Source organism: Pteropus medius, unplaced genomic scaffold (assembly GCF_902729225.1).
Source record: "Pteropus medius unplaced genomic scaffold, Ma_sr-lr_union100, whole genome shotgun sequence".
Taxonomy (NCBI): Eukaryota; Metazoa; Chordata; class Mammalia; order Chiroptera; family Pteropodidae; genus Pteropus; species Pteropus medius.
In genome coordinates, this window is record NW_024340699.1 from 10,326,200 (window position 1) to 10,333,866 (window position 7,667).

Genomic DNA, 7,667 nt, shown 5'->3' on the forward strand with positions numbered 1-7,667 from the left:
ACCCCCCTTTTATACATGAGGAAATGGATTCTGAATGTTTAAGCAACTTGTAAAGGGCTACACTCTGTAAAGTGAAGGGAGAGAGAATAATGGACGAGTTTGGGGAAAGAGAACCCAGAAAAGCACCCCAATGTTTCTCACAGATGGAGGCCAGGGCGGAGCGTCTGCACTCTGGGCCCGGGATGTCCTGGGGCTCCCCCGAGGCCTGCTGAGTCTCTCGGCCAGTGTGGCTTCCATCACCAAGGGCGACCCTTTCACTGAGTTGTCTGCCTTCTGTTCTGTCTGACCCCAATGTTCTCTAGCTGGTTTCTCAGGCACTGAAAGGCCCTGGCTTTTGGAGTCATCTTGTCAATCTGATTTGTTGCTCTGTTTGATTTCTGGGTTACCCCTGAGAGGGGCACAGCGCCCATGTTCCCAGGGTGCATTCGAGCGTGCGCTCGGAGCCTTGCTTGGTGGCCGCAGTAGGGCTTAACTGGCCCAGCTGACTCACGACCCCTGTCTTTGCTCAGTTCTAGGACAGAGTCGACATAACACTGAAGAGCCACAGGTTTGCCAAGCACCTGGCATGCTCAGCCCCCTATCAATCTTCAAAGAGTCCTTTTGGAAGCATCTTCTCAGACTCGTGGGGCACCATTTTGAAGAATTCTGTGCAGCAGACATTTTTCTTCCTACGTTTAGGTGCCCGGCATCTGAACCTCTGTCCCATATTTGGGGAGCCTCATGCCACATAAATCTCAGCTTGAAGCTGGGTCTGCCTTCCTCATTTCCCCAGCCACCCTAACAGGGCACCGAGACCAAGACACCACCAGCCATCCCTTCATGTTGCCAGATGGGAGCTGGTGACACCAAGAAGAGAAATAATGGAGAAACCGCCTCCGTGCAGGCAGCTGGACTGCCAGAAATATCTCACTTCTGGCACCAGCCCCCTGATGGCCAGTGCGGGACATCAGCAAGGCGATTCGTGACATCTAGACCTCAGGGGCTAGAGCGGTAGCAGTGTCTTTGCGAGACAGGTTCTGTCGCCTGATGATGGCCAAAGTTCCACCCGCCCTTACTTCTAAGCCTAGTTTCCTTTCATTTTGTAGATGGGGAAACTGAGGTCCCATTAAGCATAGACAGTATTTTGGGACTATTATCCAGGTCTCTCAACCTCCCGTTGAATGCACTTTTCTCTGAGCTATATTCATGTCACCTATATTTCCTATATTTAGGAAATACACTAAAGCCACATAAAAATATCAGTCCTTAATTCTATGCCACGAGACTGTGTCATTCCATAAAACAGGCATTTACGTAGCACTCCCTGTAAACCCAGGAGCCGTGCAGGTGCTGGGAGAAGGTACTAGCTATGGTCTTATAACGAACCATCCTTAAACTGAGTGGCTTTTTGTTTTTGCTTACGAGTCAGCTGAGTGGTTCTACTGGTCTTAGCTACCGCTTGTTCATGAGTCTGCAGTCAGCCGTGTGCCCACCTGGACGCTCTGCTCACCTTGTCTGGGATCTCTCCCACGCTTGGTGAGTTGGCTGCAGGATGGTCTGCGACAGCCTCGGTTGGGCTGTCCTCCACCTGGACCTCACCCTCTGGCAAACTAGCCTAGGCTGGTGCTTATGGTGATGACAGGACCCCAGAGACCAAGTGGAGGCGCTCAAGGCCTCCTGAGACCAAGGCTTGGGTCTAGCACCCCTCACTTCCACGGCATCCTATTGGCCAAAGCACGTCACATGTCAGCCTCAGGGGGGACAAAAAGAATCTATTTTCATTTCATTGTCTTAGGTTTTGTCATGAGAACATTCCTGAGCCAATGATGGTGGCAAGAGGAACGGGACATCTACCTGGCTCAAGTCTCAATCTCTTAACCTGACCGCACACCTTGAGAGCTGCAGAAGAGGAGAAAATGGACGATGAGGAGGAAACGGCCATGGTTATGACAAGAGGACTCCACCTGTGAAATCGGATTATTTTCAAAGGCCCGAGAGATGACCGATTCCTTCCAGAATTTTATTCTTGTACTTCTAACGACCAATTCAAATTTATAATCATTAAATGACTGATGATTAGAGAACTATGTAATCCATTTTCCAGATGCGAAAATTGAGGCCTTACTATGCAGTACTTACAATCTCTCTTATATTTTTATTTTACTGGTTCTAAGATGTACCTTTTTTTTTTTTTTTACATGTTAGTATCTCTGAACATGGGCCGCGTGGGAGTTATTAAGCTTTCCAGAAAATACGCTGGTTGTCTTCGCCCTGGAAACGTGGAGGCGCCGCACATCTCCACTCACACAGCCCTTTGAAGTGAGATGTGCCACGTAACTTGCGTCGGCTCATAGTGCGGTTTCTGAGCGGAACCCTCGAATTGCCAGTTCAGTCCGTCACTCACCTCCGCTGCCGCCACTTGATCGTGGGAGCACACGACAAGATGGAGCCTCCACTAGTCTGAGTTCCTGTTATGAATTGTGGCTCCTCAAAATTCCTATGTTGCATTCCTAACCCCTAGTACCTCAGAGTGGGACTGCATTGGGAAAAAGGGTCTTTAAAGAGGGAATTACCTTAAAATAAGGTCATTAAGCTGAGCCCTAATCCAACGTGACAGTGTCCTTATAAGAAGAGATTAGGACACAGACAGGCACAGAGAGAAGACCATGTGAAGACACAGGGAGAAGACAGCCATCTACAAGCCAAAGAGAGAGGCTGGAGAAGAAACCAACCTTGCCAACACCTTGACCTTGGACTTCTAGGCTCCAGAACTGTAAGACAAGACATTACTACCATTCAAGCCACCTGGTCTGTGGTACTTTTTTATGACAGTCAGAGCAAATTAATATAGTCCCCAAGAGACCACAATGAGCAGAGTCCTCCCACCCCCTGCATTTTACAAGCAACATAAGTTAGAAATACACTTGGTTGTATGAGCCACCGGAGCTTTGTATGGCTTGTTACTGCAGCATAACCCACTCTATCCTAACTGACAAGGATGCATCTCGCAGTTGATATAAGAAAGCAATGTGCCAGTTTCACGGGCAACCGTTTTTCTTTCTTAGAGTCAATACAACAATTACCTTGCAATCAATATCATTTGATATTAGTTGAAACATGCCGCATGCAGCACTTAATAGTTGATCAAATATGTATATGTCCATTACTACTTTGCATTTCCATAAAACAGCAATTGTAGAAGAAATAACAGTAATAGTAACAAGAAAACTGGCTAACATATTCAAGCATTTCCTTCGTGACAGCTACAGCACTAAGCACTTTCCATTCTTTATATTTTTAATCCTCTCAAAAAACCTATGAGGTAGTTTATCTCTTTTAAATGAGGACACTTAAAGAGGTAAAATGACCCCTCGTTTCCCTCCCTCAGTAAACTGTAGAACTCAAACCGAGGTCTCTAAACGCAGGGACTCTGCTGCATTCCATCAAGTTGTCAATCAATAAAATCTTTCTTTTTATTTTGTAAATATCATGTGTCTTTTATTTTGGAATATGCACTATACTAAATAGTAATAAAACTTTTATTTTCTAGTTTAGTAATTTCAGCTTTCCAGTGAATCTAGAGAGCTTTTCTCATTCATCTGACTTAATAGAACTTCAGATATCTAAATACATGTAGTCACCTGCTGCCTATAAATGTGGTGGAATTTGTTACGCGTAATATCCTTAGTACATGACATGCCATTTTTTTTTTTTTTGTTCTGGTTGGAAAAACAACCATTCTCTACAAACTGTGGGATGATTTATTCGATTGTTGTTATTCATGGCTAGGAAAACCTTAGAATGCTCAAAATAAGCAAAAACATTTCTACAGCTGCTACAGATGTTCTTCTCCCCAGTACAAAGTTGGCATGAACCACGGTGATCATACAGAAGTGCCAGCCTCCTAGCGAAGCCATTAGCACTTTGAAGTAGCATGTGCTAACCCGCGGGGGTGTCCTTGCGAAAACTCCGATGACTGCTTGAGTGCCCAAGCTAACCTCTGACCCTGAAGTCGGCCCTGATCTCTGGGGCCCCTCGTATGCAACTGCACCCTTTCTCACACAACCGGAGCTGTGTGGAGCAGGGAAGGATGAGGTGTTAAGAGAGTCCTAATGAGCCATGTTACAGATGTGTAAAACAGCTGGGGGATGATGTCACTACACTCACCCTGCCGCCTCTGCTACTTGCTGCCGTTATTAGAAACAGACACTGGAGGAGGGCACCTAGAATACACTCCCGTCCCTTCGCGACCACTCTCTGGTCCTAATTAGGTAGACGCGGCCCCAGCTGCTGCACATAAACCTCACCAGGTGACTCCGAGCCGCCTAGGTTTATAACCCAGATGAGCTCTGCTCCAGCTTGCACTAGAAAGATGCCATCTTCAGTGACAGATTTATTGTACTTGTTACATTGTGAGCCTGACCCCTGGGTGGGTGGGGAGAAAAATGAAATTTTCAGAGAAAAGATCTGAAAAGGACTGCAATTAATCACAAACTCTGAAACGTGTTCAATTAAGACTGCAATTCTTAAAGCGCCTGATGTCTGATGATGTCAGATTCTGTCACGGCTGTGAGTTTAAGACTTGTTTTCCAAAACAAACATTAAGAATCATCCTGTCTTGTTGCTAACTCCAAACGTACATTCTTCCCCCCTCATTAAGCTAAAAAAGGAACCTTTAAGTGCCTACTATGTGCCAAGTGATTACATAGAGTAGCTCGTTTAGTCCTTCGACAACCCTAGGAAAGATGATTGTTGATGAAGCTAGTCTCAGAAAGGTACAGTGACATTGAACTATAATCTTGCAATAATATATTTTATGTGACGTTGTACAATATTAACTCTAAGCAGCCTCCGATAAGTTAAGAATGCACATTGTAATCTCTTTAGCAATTGCTACGAAACACAAAGAGATATAGCTAAAACTCCAAGAGAGAAATTAAAGTGAAATACTAAAAAGTCTTTGACTAAACCAAGTAATGCAGGAGAAGAAAATAGAGGAAAAACAGATGCAAAGAATATAGAACAGTAAAAAAAAAAAAAAAATTAGTAGACCAAAATCTAACCATATCGATAATTACATTAAATGTTAGACTAAACTCTTATCAAAAACCTTCCCAAAAGGAAAACTTGAAGCACATATAGTTTCGCCAGTAAACGTTAACAATTATTTAAGGAAAAGTAATATTGATCTTATACGAAACTCTTGTTTTATAAAGTCAGCATAACCCTGTCACCAAAATCTGACAAAGATATTACAAGAAAAGAATATTACAGACCAATATGTCTCATGAACATAGACAAAAAAATTCTTACTAAAATACTAGAAAATTACATCCAGCAACACGTAGAGAGAAAACTACATAAACTAACTGGACTTTATCCCAGGAATGCAAGGTTGGTTTAATATTCCAAAGACAATAAATGTAATTAACCATTCGAACATCTAAAATTATTTAACTGACAAAGAAAAAGCATTTGCAAAATTTACTACCCATTCACTGTAAAAACTTAACAAACTAAGAATAGAAAAAAATTTCCTTGCTCTGATGAAGGCCATCTGTGAACATTTACAGGTAACGTCAAACTTAATAGTGAAATATTAATCACTTTATCCTTCAGATCAGGTACAAGGCAAGGACGTCTCTGTTTTCAGAATTTATATTTATCATATTACTGGGAGTCTTTATCTAGGCAACAGGCAAGAAAAAATAAGAGACACAAACGTGGGAAGAAAACAAGTAATCTCTATTCAGAGATGACATAATTGTTTATGTAGAATCCTAAGAAATGCATAAAACAAAACAACTCTGAGGACTATGAGTGAATTTATCAAGGTCATAGGATACAAGGTCAATATTCAGAAATCAATTATATTTCTATGTATTAGAGGCAAACACTGAAAATAAAATTTGGAGAAACCTCATTTAAAATAGTATCAAAAATTAAATATTTAGGAATACATTTAACAAAAGATGCATAAGATCTTTACACTGAAAACTATAAAATATTGCTGAGAGAAATATTTAACTAAATGATGGATAGATATACCACGATCATGGAATGGAAGATATAGTATTACTAAGATGTCATTTCTTTCTGAATTGATCTATAGAGTCAATGTAATTCCAGTCAGAATCTCATCAGCCAGAGCTTGTCCGTATGGCCAGAAATATCGGATATAGTTCTAGGAATTATGCCCGCCTCCATGATTCAAAGTCACTGGGGCTTCAGGGTGGGTGTCATTTTCATCCTGACCTAGCACATCTCCTTGAACCTGAGCCACACGGATAATCTGGGCATCTGTCTCTCCAGACCCACCTCCAGGTATGTGCAGCAGAGGCAGCCACTTAATCCTTAGCCATGAGTCTCCGCACCTGAGAAATCTGAGATTTGTCCTAAAAACGTGACCGTGTCCACAAAATGGTGTGAACCCTTCGAAATCTGTGATGGCAGAGTGGTCGGGGCAGTTCAGCAACGAAATACGGACTCCGTTTCCGGTTACCGAATGCATGTGTCCAGTCTGAGTCTAGATTTCTGCTCTTGGACTGACAGAAGAACACGTGATGCAGCCCCAACCACAGATTCACCCGGATGTCTTTTCACGTCATTAAGAAAGTACAATCCTTTGGACTTGAGGAGCCCTGGGGGGTGGGGAAGGGGTCAGGTTTCTCCGAGGCCTTACTATCCTAAAATTCTCAGATCCGGGGAAGTCCAAAATTTCCCCCCAGGAAGGTGTATGAGAGTAAATGGATTCTTCAGACAAAGCTCAAATTTCTTTCCTATATCCCCCACACTGACAATAGAAAAGGCACGAATACAAAGAAATTCATGATCCCCCTGGATTTCTTCCTCCCCCACATCCCACGATGAACGTCAAGGGCAGGGTCCTCACCTCAGACCTTTCTGACAGCTGAGGGATGAAAGCAGGGTGCAGCGACCTCCTTTCCTGACTCGACGAAGGGGTTAAAAACATTTTCCCCTCTCCCTGCAGATGCCCCCTCTGGGGTAAGTGAACTCAGCTTTTCCATGTTTAAACCAAACGCCTCAAATTCCTTCCTGGCAGGTGTTCATGGATGAGAACAAATTAGGTTTTGAAAATATTTTTGCCACAAGTCTCAGGCCTGCAACGTAGGATCATGTGGGAAGTCCAGGGCTGATGAAAAGGAGAAGTAATAACGCATGGAATTCGGAATCAGAAAGGCCTGGGTTCGAATCCAGCGCTGCCACTCACCAGCTGTGCAGCTTTGGGCACGTTGCGTGGCTCCCTGAGCTACTGTGTCCTCGTGTGGAAAAGAGGTACACATGTGTCCCTCATGGGGGCGTCTGGGAATCTGACAAGATGTCACATGTAAAGGACCTGGCTCATACTTAGCGTTTAATAAACAGTTGTGTATTAGTCAGGGTTCTTGACTGCAAGCTGTGTGGTAACCAAATGGAATTTACTGGAAGGCTATCAGGGGCTCACAGACTTGGCAGAGGGTGGTAATGAAGTCTGGAAAATGGCCAGAAACCAAGAGATCGCTGGAGGGTTAAGCGAGGAACAGGGCCTCAGTAAGGTCGTGGGACTAGATGGCCAGCAGGCCGCCGCCACCACTGTCCCGGAGTGCCACCAGCCCTTCCTCCCAGCCCAGAGTCACTCACTGAAGGTGCCAAGTCCTGGAGGGAACCTCTAGTCCCCCTCGCCTGGA